Source organism: Pteropus alecto, unplaced genomic scaffold, assembly GCF_000325575.1.
Source record: "Pteropus alecto unplaced genomic scaffold, ASM32557v1 scaffold69, whole genome shotgun sequence".
Lineage (NCBI taxonomy): Eukaryota > Metazoa > Chordata > Mammalia > Chiroptera > Pteropodidae > Pteropus > Pteropus alecto.
The window spans coordinates 6675436-6690346 of record NW_006494610.1 but is presented as its reverse complement, the minus strand read 5'-3'; the positions used below and the strand labels follow the sequence as shown (position 1 = coordinate 6690346).

Sequence of the window (14911 nt, the reverse complement as noted above, 5' to 3'; positions counted from 1 at the left end):
TGATGATATACATATATATATGAGATATACATATCTATACATGCATAGGTACAGTGCATTTGTTCGTTTCATATCACACCCATTGTGAAAGGATATGTTGAAGTCTGTATGATACCTTAGAAGATAATTTAAAAGTACTCATGTTTAATATTTACCTTTTTAAATTCCAAAATAACATATGCACATTTTACAAAATTTGAAATATTACCAAAGTAATTTAGAATGGCAAATTCTACATGATCCAGTCTTCTCCACCCAAAGTAATTAATGTTACCAGTTTAGCACTGAAGTTCTTTGTATAGAATTATATGTGGTGAATAAGTAAATATACAGAGCATAAGAAACAGAAAAGTTTTTTCCACAGCAAAAAAGTGTTAGGCTAGCAAACGACACACTCTATTCGCAATTTCCTTTTGTAAATAAATTGAAATAATCATCCCTAAATTTGTAAAAATTTCATTCGACAGTTTAAACAGTTAACTTTTTTAATAAAAAAATTTACTGAATCTTTTTCTTAATCATTAAAATGGTTTTAAATAATAATAAAAAGCACACTGAAATTATTTAAACTTGTGTACCAGTAATAACAAGGCTTATTTTGCAGTCTCATGGAAAGCAAACTTTTGTTTGGAGAAGGTTAAAAGAAATTTTCAACTCTGACATTTTAAATTTCTGTTTAAAAATCTTAATCAAAAAGTAAAATTAAAATATTTGTTAAATATGGGTAGGAGGTATTTGAGTATTTATTACATTTGTTTTCAATAAGGGTATTGAGTACCTATGTGTTTGTTATATTTTTATCTTTACCTTTATGTATGTTTGAAGCTTTCATAAAAGAAACAACATATATACATATAAATGTGTGAATCCTCCAAAATAATCAAGCAATTGCTATTTATGCAAGTACCGTGACTAAAGGTAAGCTAGGGAGTAAGGACACTTTTAGTCCATTTTATCCCCTTCTTGATGGAAGGAAATTCCTTTATAAATATGCATCTACCCACTCAACCATCTCCCCTACAGTCATTGTCAATTCTACCATTTTACTATTTATTCTTCTTGTTTTCTTCCATAGCTTTAAATGATACCACACCACCTCATAATCATCCAGCCAAACAAGATAAAAGAAAATATAATAAAAGCATAATTCTTTACCTATACTCTATCATTAATTTTTTTTCCTATAAAATATTATGAGATCTTCATCCACATTAACTACTTTAGATTACAAACTCCTAGGGTTAGTGGATTTCATTACAGTTAAATTGCTTATTCTTTTTGACAAGTGTCATAGCCATAGTAGATACAAAATATATTCACCTATTCATTTCTTTATTCAAATATTTATTGAGCAATTTCTACTTTGCACATATTACTGAATAAAAGACAAATATCTCTGTCCTCATGGAGACTACATTATAGTAGAAGAGTCAGATAAGAAACAAGTTAACACATAGCATAATTTCAAGGTTATTATAGATATATAATAAGTATCTAATGACAATTTTGTCATGATTTCTTCTTCCCTTTCTTCCTGTTTTTTGTTTGTTTGTTTTTTTTTTTGGATGCATTTAGTTTCAGCAGTAAAATTTTAAGTCTTTTTGTAATGTAAACATTGGAGCTTCATGCATAGCTAGCCAGTAGGCTCTCATTCCATCTTTGGGCCACTGCAAAATTAGAACAATACCATGGCATATCTAATGTATAATTTACATCAACACTGGAAGACACTGTTCATATTCCAAAATCAATGTTTCCTTATAGTTTGTAAATGTACATGACTATGTCTGCACACAGACAGACGAGTGTTATGAAAAGACAGGTAGAAAACACAAGCCTCCGCCTCTTCACAAGGAGAGAATTCTGCTCTTATCTTAATACATTTTTTTTTTTAAGCAGACTCTATGGTCTCATCTTTTGTCTTTTTAATGACCACATTTCCATATGTGATAAACAACACATAAAAGACATTTGATCACCCAATATTCCTCCTCACTACTAGAATACAGGTTAAAACTATTATCTATAGTTATCACGATATGAAAAGCTTTTTATCCTCTTAGGCTTTCTTTTAGGAAGAGCCTTCTTTTTATTTAATTCTACTGGCCAAATCTGCTGAAAATAGAAATGATTTTTATCTCAGCATTTAAAAATCTAGTACTGAAAACAGCAGCATTTCAAATTCCCTGATTCAATTGAAAAAAAAAAAAAAAGAACAAAACCTCCTACACAATGAGAAAATGAAAAAGGCTACAACCTGCTCCAGCATTAACATCATGAGCCACCTTCTACTTTTCTTTCACAATGCACTTAGGGAGAGTAACGAGTAGTAATAGCACCTTTGCCCTCTCAGTCATTTGAGTTAGGATTCCTGTCATATATTTACTTCATTCACACATTTTTACTTTATTCAGTATGTCTACGCTGCTTGTAAAAGGTAATTAATTTCCCATTCATTCTTTGACATTTTCAAAGCCATTTTCCCTCGCTTGGCCCTTTTCATTTTTCAAATACTTTATAACTCTACCAAATAGAAACTGTTTAAAACAAACAGCCACAGAAGGGATTGTCTCTAACTACTTCCCCTCAAACCTCAATGTCTCTCCAATAACAGTAAGATAAAGTTAATTGTTGCAAGAAATTCAAAATATATAATTTTGTTAGTGTTCTTATGCAAGCACTTATAAAATGCTATTTCCAGATCTATATCTCCAGAAAGGCTGTAAGGAACTAATGGTACAGACTTCCTGGTAGCAGTCTTTCTATTGACCCCCAGGGTCTAACTGACCCTTGAACATTACAGACGTTCACAAACATTTTTTGGAGCTGGTCTAAATTAAATACATTAATTGAAAATATTTGTGCTCTTCAAGCTACAGCACTTCTGTGTTTACTCTGCTAACTTTCACTGTTTACCCAGTCTAATGACAGGCTTCTGCCTTCATTTTCTGGTTATACGCCATTCTCTCCAGAACCTACTCTATACCTCCAGCCATGGACAATCTGTCCCATTTTGATTCGAACTGAAAGTCCCTCCTTAATTACCCACACCTGCTAACCATACACATTTTCCCTGCCTGGAGACAATTACGGGCTTGTTTCTCTTCCAAAATTAAATATGTATCTCTAACTCTGAGCAGAGGTGAACCTGAATTTACTACCATAATTGCCTTAGACACTTGCTGCCAGTTCCATTTGGTACCCATGTCTATAACACAGTCAGTTCCCCTAGTTCTGCATAGTTGGATCTTTACTACACTGTAGCCATAAATGAGGCTCTCAGAAGATTTTAGCCCTTATCACTTCTTCTGCCACAGAAATCAGATGCCACCTGAGGCCAAGCCTATTTCACAGAAGCAGCCTTCCACCAATATTTTGTAAACAACTTCCCAGATCTCCTATCACAAATAGCACCAACTCCCTAACATTACATTCAAATTAGATCTAATTAGATTACACTCTCACCACCCATATCCATTTGAGAAATCATGAGAGAAATATAAGAAACAATACCAGGGAAGTTTACAACTGTATCAGTGTGAACTGGAAGTACTCTTACCTTCAATATGCAACTGTTAAAATGAAAAGAAAAAAACTCTAATCGTATTAGATAAATATGCTATACCTCAACTATTCTTAAATTTTAGATTTCATATAACAAATAAGGAAAAATAGTTACCTTTTGCTTTCCTCACCTATATAGCCTTACTATAAAAAGTACGTAAATGGAATCAAGGTCTGGAGACACAATTGTTTAATGAGCTACTCTAATTCAATTAGAAAGGAAAAAAAGAATGGCATAAATTATTCATTCAGTCTTTTGATTTAATATGCCACATAAATGGGGGTAAGAGCAGCCAGGATTTTTGCTCCTTCTGAGGTCACTGTGTAGTCTAATGTAGACTTGCATTTAATTACTATAATACACCTCCCTGATTAATCCAATCACCTGGATTGTCTTTTGTTATGTCTCAGAGCTATGAAATATAGTACTACAACTTCACTGGGTAAAGCCTTTTCTGGATAATCATAAATTTCTTATTTAGGTGTTTCAAGAGGTGCCATATGAAAGTTTCACAGTGAACTTCACATTTAGAGTTTCAATTAATGATTCTACTTTTAAAAAATTATCAAAACTATTGATTTTTTAAAATTATATTCTGATTTTTAAGAGCGTCTTCAATAACAATTCAAGATAACTCAATACATTTAAGTAATGAGGTGAGTTAGCAATGTTGAGGTTCCAGAATTAAAGCATATTTCTGCTCAGAACTATTATTAATCTATTTAGCTTCAAAACAGAATGGAAACCTCTAAAAAAAAAAAGGCCAGAAGCTATATTGATTAACATCTACCCTTCGATGTGCTCCAAACTGGAAATTTTAAACACAAAATTTGCATAAGATTTATAATTGAATTTCTGCTCAACAACATAGCATAGTACTTAGAATACTGGAACATCACAAAAACAAACAATATGGAATTTATATTTGCTATTGTTCATACAATTCATGTTAGCTGTTGTATAACTTCAATATGCTTTCATCCTGTCCTTTACAATAAAACCTGTTGAGTTCTTCTTGATGCAACACAACTAGACTTTTCTAAACCATATCTAAATGTATATCATTTACTGTATTAAAACAGTAATCTCATTCTCTCTTACATGGGTCATGATTCATAGTCCAATTTGTACTTCTGTTCCATTTATCTAAATGCTATCTATCTTTTATGGTCCACATTGAATTTCCTCCTTTGCCACTTTATAGTCCATCATCAATCAAGGTCTTCCCTTCTCAACTATTACTACAACAGTTTGAACCACAGCATTTGGACTCAAATAGATAGTATTTAAAATTTGTTTTACAATTATTTCCTCTATTCTCCTCTCCTCTCCTCACACAGACCCTAAAAAGGAATGACCACTTCTCATGATTACTTTTATCTCTGTATTGGATACCAAGTAAATTTTAGATATTATTTAATGATAAATTATTCTAAACTTTTTTCCTATTTTTCATCATATTCTCTTCAAATATTTGTTGAGTGCATTATTAGTATTATTATGTCATATTATATTACTTCAAATACCACAGAAATATAGTTATCTAATATGTACTACATAATAATAGAATGTATAATATTTAAAGAAACCAGGCTAAAGTTTGATATGTGATCATGCTTTCTGCTATTCAAGGATTACCCAAACCACATGTCCTCTGCCACAAAGGCAGTTACTCGCTAACAGCAGTTTGGCTACAGATGGCTCACTGCAGTTGACATCTTTAGCTATGCATATTAATGTACAATTTATTTTGGTTAAAAACTAGACACTAGCATTCCTCAGAACTGTGACGACATGTGCAGCAACTTGGTGAAACACTTTTATTTAAAACAATTCATCCACGTTGGATGGATATTTCCTCCTTAAAACTGTGTGCATTATTAATTTCTGCTGCATAATTCAGCAACATTAACAAACTTTGTGAAACATACACTAAACATGCCATTTTCCCTTCATAAAGCATAATAATGTTCACTAAATGCTAGCAATAACAATTTGTAAAAACTCACAATATAGGATCAAATAATAAAAGTATATTTTAATATGTTTGTTAGTACAGTTCAAAACAAGAAAACCAAGACTTTTACCAAAGCACAATTTACAAATTATAGCACATGAACACAAAAATATATTCACACTCTATTACAGTTACATGAAGCGAAGAGGATCCCAAATCAGTAAGCTGAACTTACATACATTATACATTAATACTTCAGAACAGCCTCTCATATGGCAAGTTCAAACTTTTATACCTCAGTTAACACATGCCTTGAGCTATCATACATTTTGTAGCCTATGATCCAATATTTCCAATTAGTTTGTTCAATCATTTGAATAGCTTATTGAATTGTCCTATTATTTCATTTAAAAATGAAAAATAAATTACATTAGTGAAAAGAGGCAAAGGTCTCATAAACTTTGTAAATTCATTACATCTGCTGTATTCTATGTCTATATTATGTATATCTTCAATTAAATGCTCACTGAAATTAAGACAATCACTTGTATGTTGATTTGGAAAGAAATACTTCTCTTAAAAAATATATGAAACGTTAAAAGTATATTAAAGCTGTGTAAAAAGATAAAGTTTCATGAGGTTCCAGCCTCTTTTAGCTTTTTGTGAATGGAAGCCCTTTAAAACCTGTAGTTTATTCATATTTTATATAGTTGCATACATGTATTTTTAAGAATATATTTAAGAAAAATGTGATTTTAAAATTACACGTAATCAGCTTTACATTATTTTCAGATTTTTTCAGAGATTCTACCTACATTTTTAATTATCACTTATTTCCTTCTGAATGTATTTTTAATCCTTCCTTTGTTAAGGTAAAAAAACATAGATCTGCACATTAAAATTTTTCTCAATGAATGCTATTACAGAATTTCCAAGCACAGGTTAATATAATGAAGCCTGCCATTCACTTTTTAAAATTGTCTTCCATAAGTAGAAGTCTGCTAAGAGTTTTTATGAATTTTACTGAAAATTCTGACTATATTGAACAAATGATAGAAATGTCAGATTTCTATCAATTATTTTGCAATTGATTAAAAAATATGTATTTTTGATCACAGAGAAAAAGAATAGGAAAGGTTGTTTATTATAGTTTCATATTCAGGTGAGATCAGATTTCATCTATATGAACTTCATTCTATTTTACAAATAAGATTCCACCTTCATTTGCTAAATTATTGACTTTCCTTCTAGATCCTCAGTTCTATTCTTGACAGTGAACAGTCATAGCAATTAACTTTGTCATCTGTTTTTTCAAATCTACGAGTGCTTGGTTCAGTAGGAATATACAGCTTTCTTGAAGAATAAAAAAGAACTCAGCAATGTAAAACTCTGGTTTGAGCAATAATGAATAGAAAGGCATAAAATCAGTATTCTTGGACCTTGACACTTAATCAAAAATAAACTCCTGCCAAGAAGGTTAATTTCTTTTTAACTTTAAAACTATGTAAAATTTACACACACACACACACACACACACACGCACGCACACACGCACGCTCGCGTGACACACACACATACACACACACACGCACACACGCACGCTCGCGCGCTGTCTCTCTGTCTCTCTCTCTCTCTCTCTCCCTCCCTCCTCTCTCTTTCTGTAATCTAGAAATTTAGACAATGGTCCATTTAGAGACTGTGTAGTCTCCTATTAAAAAGATGCTAAATTTGGGGTCAGCAAGTCCAGCTTCTTTAGTGGGATTTATTGGGAAGTAATTCTCTGACCTTGCAAGTTACTTAAATTCTTAACGTCAGTTTTCTCATCTACAGATGCAGGTAACAACGATGGCACTATCCCAACTTGTCTATTAGAATTATAAAGATAAATAATAATAATAATGTTATATTTATTCATTTCAATTTCAAAGCACTTCCACTCATATAGCTAAATGTGATTTTTATTTACTCTCATATCATAAGGAAACTACATACTCAGAAAAAAATGACCCAACAAAATCACAAATTAAGTAAGTAGCTGAGCTAGGAGATCATATCTACATTTTCCAAGTGTAAAATACCATATTCTCTCCACTTTTCCAAAGGATCATCTAATGATTAATTTATAAGGAAACACTACAGATTCCAAATTGCTTTAGGTATGAATTCTAATTTTCTTAGTCTCTAACTTGTCTCTAAAATATGGATACTACCTTATTAAATGAGCATTAAATGACAAAATGCATATAAAGTTCCTAGTGCACAATCTGAAATGCATAGTGTTCAAATTATGATCTCTTCTTCTTGTGACTACAAACCAATCTCCTTTCTTACTGAAGAAAAAATCAAGAAACACTGTTTGTAGTGAAGTTATTTCTTCATTATCAAAGGTACCTAGAACTACTTTTAAGTAAATTCATAGGAATATCAGCAAGAGTGTACATGTGTGAGGGGCAGAGCAAGGACTGCAACCCCGATCTTTTTATGCCTTATCAATACATATGATAATGCCACTACTTTAAGGAAAATAGTTAAAAACTTCTAATAGATTTTTACAACTTTGTCTTTAATACCTTTAAAATGTTTGTAAGAGCCTGTTGTTTTTTTTTTTTTTCCTAAGCTAGTTAAGATATGGAATGGGGGGAGTGTCAGATATGTGTGTTTTCTCAAGGGATGTAAACAATAAGCAAGTTAACCCATCACTGACCCAATAAATGATTTTATTAAATGTATCTGCTTCCAGAGCAGAACATCTTTTCTTAGTAAACTCTATAGATCATCATACCAGTTGAATAATATATAAAAATAGTCTTAGTAGGTATTGTAAAAGATAAATTTGCAGGAAGACACCTGAAACATTAGTTATTTAAAAGTAATAAAAAGGCTTTGAATCTAATGATTAAACTTAAATGCAGTGCATGAGGGATATATAGTTATTTTATACAGAAAACATCCAAGTCATGAAGAAAATGTTACAAATTGGACCTCATCAAAAAGTGAGTGCTAAACAAATACAGTGTTTGTAAACATATTTAAGTAATACAAATTTTTAAAATATCAATCAAATATTTCTATCCCTTAAAATTCATTTAAAAACTCTTTTAACTAAAGATAAATTAATTTTGTTGTAGTCAGGGTATTCTAATTTTAAATACTATAAATGATAACATATGGGTTATCAGAGAATAGCAAAAAACCTCAGCGTCTTTTATCTTCTAAAAACCTTATGTTTAGAATCACTTTATTTCTTTTTATTGGATTCATATAAAAATTGTGCCAGTTAAAGTACACATGGCTGTGGCAAGAAAAAATGTTATTAAAAAACTGACCTAACTTGCATCACAGGCATAAAGCATTTCAAATCATCATTGTTATTTAGAACTGAAAATTCTTGACATTTTACTAAGTAGAATGCCAAAGCTGAAGATATAAAAATCAAGGATCTAAATTCTTTATCTAGTCCTTCACATTATATAATTGTTTAACCAATCATTTGATAAATGAGAATTTTTTAAAATACTTGTGTTAATTATAACATAAATTTACAAGGTAAAAATAGTACAAAAAGCTACTAAAAGACATTAAAAGTAAAAGCTTCTATTTCTACCACCAAGTCTTACTCTCAAGAATCAATCTTGTTAACTTTTGCTTTGAGTTTTCCTTGTGGTTGCCATTATAGCATCAAATAAATTTTGATTTAGAAATTTAAAATAATATGCATTTTTACCTTACTATAAAAGCTACAGTTTTTCAAAAGACAACTTTATATTATCATCTATTTTAGGACTGTCTTAAGTAGTATCAAATAAATCATGTTTGATACACAAGAGTAGGCCCTCTAGTAATGGTCATTTCATTCAATATCTTTTCATTATAATGTTGATGAGATGCCGCAGAAACTTAACTCTTATTTATATCAATTAGCCTATGGTAAAATTGTTTTTGCTATGTCACTTCTCCACAGTTCCAAGAACCTATCAATGTTGTTAAGCGAGGACCCCACTGTGTTCACTATAAGTTTTAATACACAATAAACTGATACATAACATTCTGAGTTTGATTTGTATACTATCTGGTAGCATCTCACATTCCACCACTGTTATGCAATCACATTTTGGAAAACACTGATTTAAAGGCTTTCTGGTTTTCTTCATTTCTGGGGTACAGTCAGCCAATAGATAGATGTGAGAGAGGAAGAGGGAGAGGGAGAGGGAGAGGGAGGAGAGGGAGAGGGAGGAGAGGGAAGAGAGGGAGAGGGAGGAGAGGGAAGAGAGAGAGGGAGAGAGATGATGACTTATGCATTCTTTTACTCTTTCTTGATAGCTTGCCTAGTTACAGAATTCACCTTATCACCATCTCTAGAAATTTAAAGAAAGTGTCCCCTATTTGTTATTTTTTGTGTTGATACTGAGTAATTTAGCTGCCTGACTTCTCATCTTTTTATAGACAATATTGCTTTTCACTGTGGAAGTCTTTCGATTTTACTCCTTATCCTTGGAATCTGAAATTTCACCAGGATGTATCTATCAGTCATTTCATTAATTTGTTTTGGCCATTAGTGGGCCTGTACAATATGAAGACTTCCATCTTTCCATAGCTCAGAAAAATGTTCTACAACTTGTCTCCATAGTACTGATTCTGAAACTCCTATTAGAACTTAGATATAATCTATGTGATTTTTAATATGTCTCTTAGAGCCCCAGAGCTCCCAGAGTCCAAAGGGAACTCCAGAGCTGTAAATAATCACCTCTCCAAAATGTCTACAACTCCATGGGCAGGAGTCCACAAGGAGTTCACCATATTGGCGATAAAATGCTCATCCCCAGCCTCTACACTACTTTAAGATAAAGTAGAGATGGGAATCTCAGAAATCTACATTGTACTGGGTACATTACCAACCCCCTTCCCCAAAACCCTAGCTTAAGTTAGGACTAGATACAGAAATTAGACCTTTAGCACAACTAATAATTCCAGTTCACTGAAGTTCCCTTAGGAAGCTACTTGCGCAATGGTTTCCTCGGCTCCGTTTCTGTTACCTTTTTCTCATTTTCTTTCTATTTTCAAGGAATTCTTCAGCATCCCAAATTATGCTACTGGTAGTCTTTTCATGGTCTGGAACTACTATACTTTAAATCTATTAAAAAGTGAAACCTTTGGAGAGGAGGTGAACATATGTGTGCTCAGTCCTCACTTTTGAGAACCGTTGTGCTAAAAAGACTTTTGTGCTAAAACATCAACCTACTAAAAAGGGATGATCACCTTTCAGCTACTCCACCATTAGGAATGTCTTACTTTCTTTCTACACAGGATCCAGCCTCTGGACATTTGGCATAGCTCTACTCTTTCTCACCAAGTCTTAGATTTTCTCCCACTCAGTTTCTCTTATTAGAAACGGAAAAAGCATCAGGACTATCCACCTAAAGAGGTGACCAGTTAAACAGTTTTGCTGACCTGAAGAATTTCAGTCATTTATTGTTTTACTTTTTAATAAGTGTAAAGAGTTTATATGCAAGTCCAGGTATGTTTGTTTTTTGTTTGTTGTTTTCAGCTGCTGAAATATGGTCATATTTTTGTTAAATAAAGCATTTGGTTTCAGCCAAGAGACTTATTACTATATGGGCCATGATGACCTAAAATAATATGACAAACCAAAAAATCCCACCTAAATCTACTTGCATCAATAACCTTTGGTTCATAATCGACATTCTGAAAAATGATAAGTCATTTCCTATTTTATAAAATTTCATATGATCCAAAATTATCAGACATTAGGGGCAAGTCTTTAAATCTCTCCCTAAATCTACTGTGCCCCAGGCTACAATCAAAGGAGATAAATAAATAAACACCACAAAACAACAAAATGTTTTTGTTACTAATTAGAAAGCAAATGTTCTGTTTCTGTGTCAGAAAGCAAGCCCAAAAAGAGACCAGCATTGCTGAGATTTATTCCATTAATGGACTGGCAAGAAGAGACACTGCTATAAATTTCTCTTGACATCAAAAGTCTAGGCTTAGAGCCAGTGAATTTTTAAGATTTATTTGCAAAAGCACATATCTTGACAGCTACCAGAAAGGGCAGTTAATTTAAATACCATCCTCTTCACAGAGATATTTGGGTTGTATAAGGGGCGTGCATGCTGTCTAGCACAGGTGGGGAAGAACAGGTAAATTTCGTTAAGGACGTAAACATCCTCTTCTCTAAAGTTCTTGTCTGAGGGTTGATACCTCTCCAGTCCTTCCTCCCCAGACCTGGTAGTCACTTAAGAGCCAGGATATTCAAAAGCAAATATAGTCATAATTCTGATGTGTTGGTAACAAAAAATATCAGAAATTCTCCTAGTCGTTTTAAGGAGTGATACAAGAGACCAGTATTCTATTTTACCCATAGACTACAAAAGTAATAAATAAAGATTTACTGAATATAAACATCAAACTTGAAAATAATAAATTCATATAACTTAAAGTACTAAAGAAGGTACAGCCTCTGTTCTTGTCCTGCATGGAAACACTCTGTTTATTCAATCTGAACATTTGAGGATAATTTGACCCAGAGTGTATGGTGTTCTTTGGAAGATTCAGAGAAGTCCACTTTCTCATGGATATATATATACATATATACACATATTCTCATGAATATACATATTCTCATGGGTATATCAGTTTAGAAGTGGTGATCATTCCCCAAATTTCATCTGTCTTATTTCTTGAAACAGCCTCTATCCAGAGTTCAAACTTCCCAACTCTAATATCCTGATAATTCAGGCATTTGAGGAACTGCTACACAAGATTAGGAACGATGCCTTCCTAGAGTTCAGAATTAGAACTCGGATTGCATTTTTCTCCGTGGGAAAACAATGAAAGTTAAAATGAAATGTTACACTGTAGATCAAATGGCTTTTAATTTCACCTCAGAACCCAACAATTTATGAATTGTATCTATGTAGAAAACAAATTGAGAGTAAACTTAAAAGTCAAATTCATTTAAAATAGAATGTCCATGTTGCATTATATTACAACTTTAAAAGCACTTCATATACTTAAAAATACTCTTCATATAAATGTTCAGTTAGACCTCCTAACAACCAAATATGTTAGGCAGAGAACATGTTACTATTTGTCAAGTGATGTCATTACTACAGAAAATATAAATGACTCACCCAAGCTCTTCTCATCCATATGGGGATGCTTTCCTTTATTAAGCAAGTGAGGCCCACTACCTGCCCCCACATTCCCAACTCCTTTCACATGTGTTCAAATTCTTATTATTCTTCACAATTCCAGCTCAAATACTTCTGGTTTCATGAAGACAACTGTGATACTCCTGCTGACAGTGATGGTTTCTTCCTTTTACCTCATAGCACTTTCTTTCTCTTACTATCACGAATAAATGGATTTGGAATCAGATTTGGTTTGGGTTCTGCTTGGCTATTTAATATCGGTGTGATCCTAACAAGTAAACTAACCATAGTAACTACTTGCAAATCAGTTTTCTCACTAGTTTAAAAAGCAAAACAGAATATACAATCCCAGAGAATTATTTGGAAATTTAATTTTGATAAAGCAAATAGGAAAGACCTATATGAACTGTAAAACTCTATACAAAATTACTTTTCATATACATATATAGAGTTTTTTTTCTTATATACAATTTTTATTTTCTGGTTGAAGGACTCTATATCTAATGAATAGTTGATTCTGTCATAGCACTCATTGGTGCCTCATGACTAGGTTATTGATACAAATTTCTAAAATGAATGAAGAACTGAAAGTATGACTATATTAGTCAAGGTAAGTTCCATAAAGCAGAATGCTCATCACTACCTGCTAAACATGAAAGGCCAAATTCTGACTTCAACTTCTCTCCAGTCTCATTGCCCATATCTTCTTCCCCAACACTTCAGCCAACCTAGATTTAACACTGATTCCCTAAATACTTTGTATTTTTCTGGCTCTAGGTTTTGAACCAAATCATTACCCCCTTTCATGAACTTCAGCTGTTGAAATAGTATCATACCTTACATAGCTGGCTCAAATATCATTTTTTCCATGAAGCTTTCCTTAATCTCACTCAGTAGTAATGGTTACTTCCTACTAAAGTCTATGTTTGTTCATATCTCTCACAGACATTATCATTTGACCACATATTATACTTCCTTGTGCACGTATTAACTAATCTAGTACATTTTGATCATGTTAAGATCAGCGTATATATTAGTTATCTTTATATCTCACCAAACATGTAATAAAATATCTTCCATATAGCAGTTACGCAAATAATATATGTGGCTTGAATGTCCAACTGCATGTTTCTGCCTTATGAATTGCCATGAAAACATGACAAACATTTTACAAAATGATCATCTACTGTTTGAAGTCATTATTACTGCACATTCTATGGGCAGAAACATAGTTTTACCAAAATTTAAAAAGTTTCAAATACATATACAAACAACATATAATCTGATTCCTTCCATAACTCAGTGCAGCATGTTTTATTAGTTACAATGCTATCATTAAAGAATGACTTATTTAAAAAGTTAAGGTACTCAATATGACATCTGGTTAAAAGAGCAAAAGATACTTCAGAAAATAATGAGGTTGACACATTTTTAAATGTATATCATTTTCATCTTTCATCACAAGTATCCAAACTAACATAACAGCTACAAACAATACTCGTTGTTATTATTATAACAAAGATTTCTTTCCTAACAGTTGTACACAATTCTCTTCCTTCAGGGATATTTAAATCACTTATTCCTTCATTGCCTGATTTCGGTTTTTCCCTGGGCTGTTCCAGACATAATGCACAAACAGCCCACCAACAGTTGTCTTCCAGGTGGACTAAATGGTTTCTGTGCCTTCTCACCAGGTTGGAGCTACCAGATTTCTTTTAAAAATGGATTCTTCTAGACTGTAAGCTTCTTTATTCTCACTTTATCTTATCTTTACTTTGTTACTTCTTAACTCCAGAGAATTTTTGAGTCTTTCTGCTGTTTTGTAGTTTTTGTACCCCAACCCTCAAATATCACAAAATCTTTACCTATTAAAATGCGATTTTATTCAGGGCTTTTAGTGATGAGTTAACATTAATTGACTTGCTGAGGATTATTTTTCTATTCTCAATCAGAATAAACAACCTTGAATATATTTGTATAACAACTGGCCCCTTTATAATTTGCTATGTCAGGAAGGCTTACCCAAAGACTTAGAGATATAAATTGTGGTCCTTCTGAGAAGACACCCATCAATGTTGAACCAGCTCTAATGATTTCTTCATTTTATGAACTGACTTATGTTGTTATTAATGACTCAACTAATGAGGAAAGCATGCCCTCGCAGGGGATATCAAAATCACTGGCAAGTATATTAAGTTTTATATTCAAATTGTA

At 32.4% G+C, this 14911-nt stretch overlaps 1 protein-coding gene across 1 annotated transcript in view; it reads right to left on the bottom strand.

Annotated features, from left to right (window-relative positions):
* The window catches only part of PCLO (piccolo presynaptic cytomatrix protein), a 352477-nt gene that overhangs the window by 329591 nt on the left and 7975 nt on the right, over positions 1 to 14911 (bottom strand).